This window comes from Impatiens glandulifera, chromosome 2, assembly GCF_907164915.1.
Source record: "Impatiens glandulifera chromosome 2, dImpGla2.1, whole genome shotgun sequence".
Taxonomy (NCBI): Eukaryota; Viridiplantae; Streptophyta; class Magnoliopsida; order Ericales; family Balsaminaceae; genus Impatiens; species Impatiens glandulifera.
The window spans coordinates 9458900-9469994 of NC_061863.1; positions in this window are offsets into that span (position 1 = coordinate 9458900).

Sequence of the window (11095 nt, forward strand, 5' to 3'; positions counted from 1 at the left end):
TAATCCTGCTAAGGATGGATTAGAGTCGTGATAATCCTACTAAGGCTGGATTGGAGTTGTGATAATCTTTCTAAGGCTGGATCGGAGTCGTTGTAATATTTCTAAGGCTAGATTGGATTCATCGTAATACTGTTAAGGCTAGATTAAAGTCGTCGTAATCCTGTTTAGGTTGGATTGGAGCCGTGATAAATCTGTTAAGGCTGGATTGGAGCCATGATTTTGCGTGAAATGATATTAGACATAATATCGAATAAATTATTTCACCTTAAATTGCCGAAATGAGAACTACACCTCTAGAGAGGATTTTCTTAATGAGGAAGGGACCTTCCCATCGTGTCGGAACTTGCCTTTAGGGTCTAGCAGTTTTCGGGTTATCTTGAGAACAAAGTCGCCTTCTTTTAGGCTTTTGGGCTTGACCTTTCTATTAAAAGTATCGGTCATTCATTTCTGGTAAGCTTGGTTTTTGCATAACGCATTCAACCTGTGGTCTTCCATCAACGTCAACTAGTCATATCAAGATTTTATCCATTCTTATTCAACGACGTGAGATTCCAACATGACTCTTAGTGTGGGAATTTCAATCTCAATAGGTTGTACGTCATCCATAGTGTATACTAGAGAAAAGGAAATTTCGCATATCGATGCTCGAGCAGTTGTGCAATATCCCCACAAGGCAAATGACAACTTTTCATGCCAGTCCTTATACGTGCTAGTCATCTTCTTGATGATCCTGATCACATTCTTGTTTTCCACTTTAACTACGTCGTTAGTTTGGGGTCAATAGGGAAAAGATTTGTGATGTTCAATCTTGAACTCTTTGAGAATGGATGAAACATTTCTTTGGAAGTGTCTTCCATTATCCGAGATAATAGCATGATGTACTCCGTACATGGCTATGATATTAACACAGATGAATTTTGCTACTTGAGGTAGACTTGAGAATCTTATAAGATGTTGCCTCGATCCATTTAGAAAAATAGTCAATGGCTACGAGTATGAACTCATGTTCATTGGAAGCATCTAGATAGATTTTCCCAATGACATTGATACCTATGTCGAAAAGGGCCATGGTGATGTCATGTAGTACATCAAAAATGTTGAAGTATGTTTTAGATTAATATATATTTGGCATTGGTGACAACTTTTCACATAGTTGAGACACTCTTGTTCGATGTTTTGCCAATAATATCTGAGGCAGAGTATTTTCTTGGCAATGGCTAGTCCATTCATGTATGGACCGTACACACATGCGTGTACTTCTTCTATGATCCGTCGTGCTTCAGGACCATCGATGTAGAGCATGTTTTGACCATCAAAAGATCGTCTGTATAGCTTGTTAACTATCCAAACATAGTTGATGAAATATTGGCGCAAGGCTCGTCGTTCCTTAGCTCGGAAATGGGACAGATATTCTCCATACACGATGTAGTTTTGAAGAATATCGAACCATGGTTTGGTGGGCACTTGAATGGAGGATACCACTCTGACTTCAAAGTCGGATTTCCGTTTCTAACGAATCTTCAAAGGTTTGACCTTAATTCTAACAGGAATTTAGGTCATAGCTGATAGCGTAGCTAAAGCATTCGCAAAGCGATTTTGTCTTCTTAGTGCGTGTATAAAAGACACGTGATCGAACATGCCGTTAAAATGAAGTAGGCAAGTGTGATAAGGTTTAAGATTTTCTCCTCGTATTTGCCATGTTTCTTAAGTTGTGATATAACTAGGTTAGAGTAGTCAACCACGTCTAGTTTAGTCGCTCCTCTTTCGTAGGATATTTTGAGACTTGAGAGACATGCTTCGTACTCAACCTCATTATTGTTTACGGAATATTCTAACTTAATAGAGATGAGATTGTAGGTTCCCTTAGGATATATCAAGAGAATTCCAATTCTATAGTCATGTTTGGACGAAGCTCCATCAAACATTAACTTCCATGTGTCTTAAGAGATAGACATTATGGAGTCATCGGGAAAGTTGATTTCAAAAGAAGGCTCGACCGCGATAGGTTGATTTTCCAGGAAGTACACTACAACGCTTCCTTTAACAGATTTCTGAGTCGTATACGTGATGTCATGTTCAGAGATCATCATCATCCATTTAGCGAGTCTTGGCGATAGTAGTGTTTGCTGAAATATATAATGGATTGGATCAAGTCGGGACACCATCTTGATAAGGTGGGATTGCCTATAATGTCTTAGTCTTTTGGTGATCCATGCGGTTGCCCAACACACTTTCTCGGGTGTTGAATAATTAATTTGTACCTAGTCATTCTCTTACTCAGGTAGTAGACATCGATCTCGAATTTGTCATTGTTTTCTTGAGCCAACGGGCTGCCCATAACTGAATCTGTCACTATGAGATAGAGAATTAAAGGAACATCGGGCCTTGGAGACATAAGGATCGGTGGAGACTTTAGATAGTCTTTGTTTTTTTAAATCTTATTGACAAGTGTCATCCCGTTGAAAATTTTGGTCCTTTTTAAAAAGTTTGAAAAGAGGATCACAAGTGATAGTAGTTTGTTAATGAACCACCCGATGAACTGGATCTTGTCGAGGAAGCCTCAGACTTCTTGATCATTCTAAGGTGCATGCATAACCATAATGGCCTCGATTTGGAGGGATCGATTTCTATTCTGCGTTGGGTGATGAGAAATCCTAGCACCTTACCAACGGTGACTCTAAAAACACACTTCTTCGGGTTCAACCGAAGCTCATATTTTCGAATTCTTTATAAGAATTTGTCTAAGTTGGGAATATGACTCTTTTGATCCTTAGACTTCACGATCATGTTGTCTATGTAGACTTTCACCACTTTATGGATCATGTCGTGTAAGATCATTGTTACTACTTAATGATAGGTAGACCCAGCATTTTTTAGACTGAATGGCATGACCCTAAAACAGAACGTGTCTACCTCCGTGATGAAGGTGGTTTTCTCTTTGGTTTCTTCATCAATCAAGATTTGGCTATATTCTGAGAATCCATCCATGAAAGACAAGAGTTGATTGTCAGTAGCATGATCGACCAAAATGTCGATGTGGGGCAAATGAAAGTTATCCTTAGGGCTGGCTTTGTTCAGATCGCGGTAGTCTACACATACGCGCATTTTCCGTCCTTTTTTAAAACGGGAACCACATTGGCTATCTATGTGGGGTTGTCCACAGTTTCGTAGAATTTTTCTTCCAGCTGTTTCTGGACTTCTTCCTTAACCTTGGCAACAACATCGGTTTTTATCAGTCTTAACCTTTGTTTAACGGGTTTGGCTTATGGATAAATAGGAATCTAATATCGAACGATAGCAATATCCACTTTATCAGTAGAGTGACCCTTCATTTGATGATATGCACACAATACCCCTTCAAACTTGCCAAGAAACTCTACACCCTCTCGAGGAGCTAAGGGCTTGATGAAGTTCCTATACACATCATGCCCCTATAAATAGCCTTACAGGAATACAAAGGAAACAATTTAAAACAAACTAAAAAATAGGAAACAGACTCCACTACACGTTGCCTCAACCCCATGACTCTAATACATGATCTCAAAAAGAACTTGACACGTATTGACAATTACAAAACAACCAATGACTTATTCAAACTCCAACATACCCTCCCTTAAGTTAATTCTTATGAATTTAGCTTACTTCAGACAAGATGACTATTCCAAGCAATCCACGTAGTTTTTCGAATTTCTCCAGCTTCAACGGTTTGGTAAATATGTCCGCGACTTGATTCTCTGTTGAACAATATTCTAGCTTTACAGTTTCTGTATTCACCAACTCCCTTAGATAATGAAATCTTACTTCGATGTGTTTGCTTTTCCCATGAAGAACTTGATACTTTGACACTTGTATGGTGGAATTGTTGTCACAATTAATCACAGTTGTTGATTCTTTTTCAGCTCCGATCTTCTCTAAAATTATTTTAAGACAAACCCATTTCACGACTAAGAAGATTCAACTTGGCATCGGTTTGGCTTGGTTTGAGTTTCTTCCGATTTTCATAATTTAGCCAAGGAACGTCTTCAAATTCGAGAATGATGGTTGGGCCTTATAATGTGTCGCCCCAAGCTGGGTCATAATATTAGCTTTTCATGGAAAAAACTATTGATCTGGTCCTAGGTCTCGGCCGAGGATGGCATGATTCTCGACCAAGAGAATAGTAGACGAACCTATCATTCACGACCAAAAAGATTCAACTTGGCACCGATTTAGTTTGGTTTGGTTTGAGTTTCTTCCAATTTTTGGAATTTAGTCAGGGAACGTCTTCAAATTCGATAATGATGGTTGGGCCTTCTAATGTGTCGTCCCAAGCTGGTTCACAAGATTAGTTTTTTCATGGGAAAAACTAGTGATCTGACCCCTCGGTCTCGACCGGGGATGATATGATTCTCTAGGTAAAGTGGTTATCTCCCAGGTGTTATTCCTCGCAATCGATTTGATTTTACGTTACGTAGCTTCTCTCCAAACATTGTCTTTCCTTGCCTCATCAAATTGAACCGGATCACTTTCTAACATCATCATCAGTAGCATGAAAAAAAGTTTTTGTTTTCTCCATCTCCTACAACATAATCAGCCAAGTATTTTAGTGTTCTGTGTGAACATGTGTCTACATGTGTCCCTACAGTTACTTCTCTTTTAAATGCTCTTGATGAATTGTTTCTTGAGCTTGGAGGAGTCGAGCTACCACGATGCACTCGACGCATACGAATCTCCACTTGACATCACGGGACTTGTAATATTTGCGCATCATCTCCTCATTCTTCTGTGTTCTCTCCTACTTCGTCTCCATATACCAGAAATTTTCCTTCTGCATCAGTTTGATCTCAATCACAGTCTTTACATTCATCGAACGCAACATCTTTGCTTATTACAATTTTCTTCGTCGTTGGATCATATAGCCTCCATTCCTTAGATTCATCATTGACCCCTAGAAGAACACACTTCTTGCTTTTATCATCCAATTTACTTCTCTTTTGATCTGGTATATGAACATACCCTATGCACCCGAACACACAAAAGTATTACTCCAAACTTCTTCGAGAGTCATTCCCTCTACCGCCGCCGTTGGAGATCGGTTTTGGACATGCACACTCTTTCTGGAAGCCTCGGACTAGAACATCTTAGGAACTTGTTTGTCTTTGAGCATAGATCGGACTGCGTTCATGATTGCCTGGTTCTTTCTCTCCGCGACATCGTTTGGCTGTGGTGTGAATGATGTTGTTAATTGACTATTGATGTCGTGGGATTTATAGAATTCTACAAATTTATTAGATGTAAACTCTTCACCTTATATGTCCTCAAGCAAGCTATAAAATTTTGATAACCGGTTATTTTAATTGAGATTTTGTTTAATATAAGACTCTAGCTCATGCTTAAAAAAAATTATTATATAAAATAGACTTATTTAACTTTGTATTAGTATAAAAAGGTATGTCATTAATTTTGAATTTTCATAACCATTTTCAAATAAAAAATTATTTATAACATAAAACATATAAATAAAGAAATTGTTTTAAAGAAAGAGAGAGAATTTGTTTAATAATAAAATATTATAAAAATTAAGTATTTAATATATATATATATTTTTTACATTTAATTTTTTTATATATAATTATAAATATATTCAACATTAATTTCAGAAATTTTCCATGATCAGATTTCAGAAAAACATATTAAAAAAGTGTTGAATCGTACTTTTATAATTGATTTACTTGTCTGAATTATCATTGGAATATTCTTTTGCTAGATCAACAGTGAATAATCCAAAGAAATTAGGGCCAACATAATGAAACATTTCAACTGAAACTACAAAGTGTAAGTACAATGAACAATTTGGTTTAGGGTTATAATTTGGAGATTGCCTATAGAAATTCTCAATATGGGTTGTGTCCATGTACAACAACCACGTATGGATATTTAACCAATACTAAAGTCAAGTTTATTTTAGTGACAACCGATCTTAATGTTTGCAATGCAGATGTTAGAAAAGTAAGCATTCAACATTTTCATCTTATGTTTGTCTTTTCTAATTGCAGTTACAGTTTTTAGGAGGCTCCACTCAGTTTATGTGGATGCATATTTAAATTTGCAGAAATAATTACCAACATTGTCTTTTGGATCAAATTCAACCGAACCAGAATTAAGCTTCATGAGGTGTTTTAAGGATGTATCAACCTCTTTTATACCTTGTTCTTTGCTTTGGGTAAATCACACACATATGTTTATTCTTTACACACAACTATTGAATTTATGTTCTAAGTCAAAATGGTTTTGAAGGATTAATTATTCATACATCTGCATCTGTGTTTTTGGATCAGGGGCTAAGATATGATTGAAGGCTTATTTATAATAAAATTTAAATTTGTCCAATTTGATATTTAGTTTTATCATTTTTTTAACCAAATTGGTATAAAAGTTTAAAATAATATCAGATATTATTAATTTATAATTTATTATTATCCAAATAATTTTGTATTATTATTAAATATTTATAAATAATAATAATATTATTTTATATAAAAATCTAACAAAAAATTATTTTATGAAAATTAATTATTGTTATTTAATTTAAAAGATTTAAATCACTAATTTATATTAATAAATTATTTATTAAAAAATGTTTTGAATTATATATTTTTTAAATATTTAAAATAAATTTTATACTTAATTTATTTCATTATTAAAAATTATATATATTTAATTAATATATTATCTTAAATAATAATTTCTTATTACTTTTTAAATATATATATATATATATATATATATATATATAAACTTGATAAAATGTTTTATAAAAACAATACATTATTTCTAAAAAATTGAAAAATATATATTAAGAAATTATAATTTTATTTTCAGTCTTTTTAATATGATTAATAATTTAAATTTATTTATATATATATATAATAATAAAATTTAATTATATATATATATATATTATTATTATTAAAATTACGGTTTTATATCAGTTATAAATAAAACAAATAATATTATAATTATATATTAAAAAATATTTAAATTAATATAAATATATATAGATAAAAACTACTTATAATTAATATTTAATGAATTGTAAATTCTATTACTAATAGTTAATTTAAAAATATTTAAAAAATATTTTATAATATTATATAAATAATAAGAATAATAAATTATTTATATTAAACTTTCAAATATAATTTTAAAATTTTTTATAAAATTAATTTTAAATAATTAAATAAATTTAATATTTAATTAAATATATTAAAATTATTATTAAAAAATTAATCATATAAATTAAATAGTTTAATTAATGTTTTTAAAAAAACATATATTTTACAAGATTTAAATAATTAGATAAATTTTAATTTTTTATTTCAAATTAAAAAATTATTAATTTAATATTTCAAATTACTTAATAATTTATATTTAATACTTGTTTAAAATTATTTAATTATTCTCTTAAAAATATTTGTTTAAAATTTTATTTTAATTTTATTAATTAATTTTAAAAAATTTAAATATATAAATAAAAAATTAATAATATATATTAACATTTTAAAAGATAATTTATTTATTTTTAATTTTGGGAAGAAAAATTATTTATATTAATTTAAATGAATACAAAATTTTAAGAAAATAACTCTAAAATATAAATAAAATAAAATAAACAATAACAAAATTAATTTTTAATTTTTATATTTTTAATTATTATTATTATTATTATTTAACTAAAAATTATAAAGTTATACATAATAAACTTGTTTATACTAAAATTAATTATATATATTTTTTATATTAAAAGGTTATAAAATTATTTTTATAATTATTAATGTGTTAAAATTAATATTTATAATATATATTTTTAATTATATATAAAAAAATTACTATCTAATATTATTTTTTTTAAATATTCACAACCAACCACTTGATTACCATGAAAAATATTCAAATCCAAAATCAACAATATAATTTATACGTAATAAAATTCATATATAAAAGAATACGTAATAAAATTCATATATAAAAGAATAGTAATATAATATTATTAATGAATATAATATGAGTAATTAAATAATTTATTTTTATTTTTTATATATTATATATTTTAAATTATTTTTTTTAATCTAAAATAATATTTAAAATTTAAATAATTATATAAATATAATTAAATTAATAACTTGTATTTTAAAAATACTTTTCATAAATTTTATAAATTAAATTTAAATAAAAGCAATAACTTTATTTGATTTTAGGTTATTTAAAATAAAAATTTTATTAAATTATTTTCAAATTTTCAAATAAAATCAAATATTATTAATTTATAATTTATTAATTATTTTCTTATAATTATTGTAATAAAGTGATTTACTTTAATCAAAATTATTTTTTATTATTATTAAATATTTATAAATTTTAAATAATAATATTTTATAAAAATATTTTAAATTAATTAATGTTTTTTAATTAAAATAATTTAAATCACTAATTTATATTAAAAAATTATTTATAAAAATATAATTTTTGGATTGCATTTGTAAATAAATGTTTCAAATAAATTTATAAATTTTATTAATTAACTATTTATAATTAATAATAAAATTTATTTATTAATTATATATTCAATACATAATTATTAAGAATTATATATATATTTAAATTAATAACTTATATTAAAAAAAATGAAAGAAAAATTATTTGTTGATAATAGAATCATATTGTTGTTGACGTGGATAAGTTATTATACGACAAAATAATTTATTTTTAATTTTTATATATTATATTTTTTTTGATTATTTTTCTTTAAAATAAATTATATATTTAATATTGTTATCACTTGATAAAATATTTTTTTATATATATTATATTTTAAAATTATTTTTTCTTAAAATAAAATTTATTTTTTAAATTTTATATATTGTTATATTTATTAAAAATGATAATTATGATTTATATTTATATTTATAATTATAATTATAATTGTTTATAAATTCTATATTTTAATATTTTAATAAATCTTTAAATTATAATTGTTTAAATGAATATAATTAACTTAATAACTTATATTTTAAAAATATATTTTTATAAATTAAATTTAATTAAATTTAATTAAAAGTAATAAATCTATTTAATTTTAGGTTATTCAAAATAAAGTTTTTATTAAATTATTTTAAAATCAAATCAAATATTATTAGTTTATAATTTATTAATTATTTTCTTATAATTATTGTAACAGTGATTTACTTTAATCAAAATTATTATTATGATTATTAAATATTTATAAATTTTAAATAATAATATTTTATAAAAAGGTTTTAAATTAATTATTATTAAAAATAGAATTTTTGGATTGTATTTTTATATAAGTGTTTCAAATAAATTTATAAATTTAAATAAAAATAAAAATTATATTTAAATAAATCTTAACATTATAATTTTATTGTAAATAAATATTATTAAATTAATAACTTATATTTTAAAAATATTTTTTCTAAAATTTTATAAATTAAATATAAATTAAAAAATAACTTGTTTTTATTTGATTATAGGTTTTTTTATTATGTATTTTTCTAAATTTTTTTCAATAATTACTCTTTAAAATAATATTGTTTATTAAATAATTAAAAAAAATAAAACCAAAAATTATTATTTTATAATTTATTAAATAATTATTTTATTATTATTATTGTTATAGTGTTCTTCAATTTATTCAAAATTATTTTTTTATTAAATATTATAAAGGTTAAATAATAATATTTTATATAACAATGTTTTATGAAAGTTATTTTTTTTAAATTAATTAAATCACTCATTTATATTAATAAATTATTTTTTTAAAGGATTGTATGTTTTATAAAAGTTTAAAATAAATATATTTATTAATTTAATTAATTAACTTATTATAGTTATATTATATTTTTAAATAACATATTAAATTATTAACATTAAAAATATAATGTTTTTTAATAGTTAAATTACAATGATAAAGAATATTTTAAGTACAACTGAAAAACATAGGATAAAAAAAAAAAAAAAAAGTTGTTAGTATTCATCGACCCCGACTCATCAACTTTCTGGAAACAAAAAAAACAAGTTACTACTCATTTACCCGACTCATCAACTTTCTGGAATAGATCTCAGGAAGCATTATAATATTAACATTATAAATTATACGTATTGAACGACTAAGATCGTTGATTTAAAATTCTACGATTTCTCTTCAACTAGATATTACCAGGGACGGATCCAGGAATTCACATTTGGGTGGGCTTAAATTTTGTAATATAAATTATATATCAAAAGAAGACGTTATATTATAATAATTAAATGAGTTAAACACTACCGAATTTTAAAACATTAAATTCATCTATAATAAAATATATATTACATTTTTAGATAAATCTCGTTTAATATATAGTATCAAATAATAGACAAAAAAATCATTCTCTATTTTAATGCGAAGTTCTGTATTCGCATTTTTATTGCTGAAAATGTTTGCTCTGTAGTAGTAAAAGTTGTAAGTCAAAACTAAATAAATATTTCATTAAACAATTATATAATTATAGTGAAATTATAAAAAAAAAATGAAAAAAAATTAGATAACGTTAACTTGTAATATTAATTCAATATAATTAAATTAAATAGTTATAAACATAATAAAGTTAACCAATATATAAATTAAGAAATAAATATTAGAAAAAGAGAATTAGAAGAAACAAACAGTGAGATTCTATATTTTCAAATTAGAAAACTAAATATAAGAAATTTAATTGAAAATATTTAAATGATAAAGAATTAATAGTATATTAAATTAGTGAAAAAAAGTTTAAGTAAGTAAAAAATGGAAAGATAATAAATGAAAAATATTGTAGAATTAGATATATATACTATGGTTTACATATTGTAAAGAGGGAGAAGTAAGGATATCAAATAAAATAATAAGCCCCAGTCCTAGTGTGGGTACGATCCCTATATATTACAATAAAAAATAATTTGGATGTTAACTTAAATATGTAAACATATTATATTAGTCGCATAAATTCAAACTTTCTAAAAACTATTCAAATATTCGGGCATCAACCAAAAGACCTAGATATAGTCCTATCTCAACAAT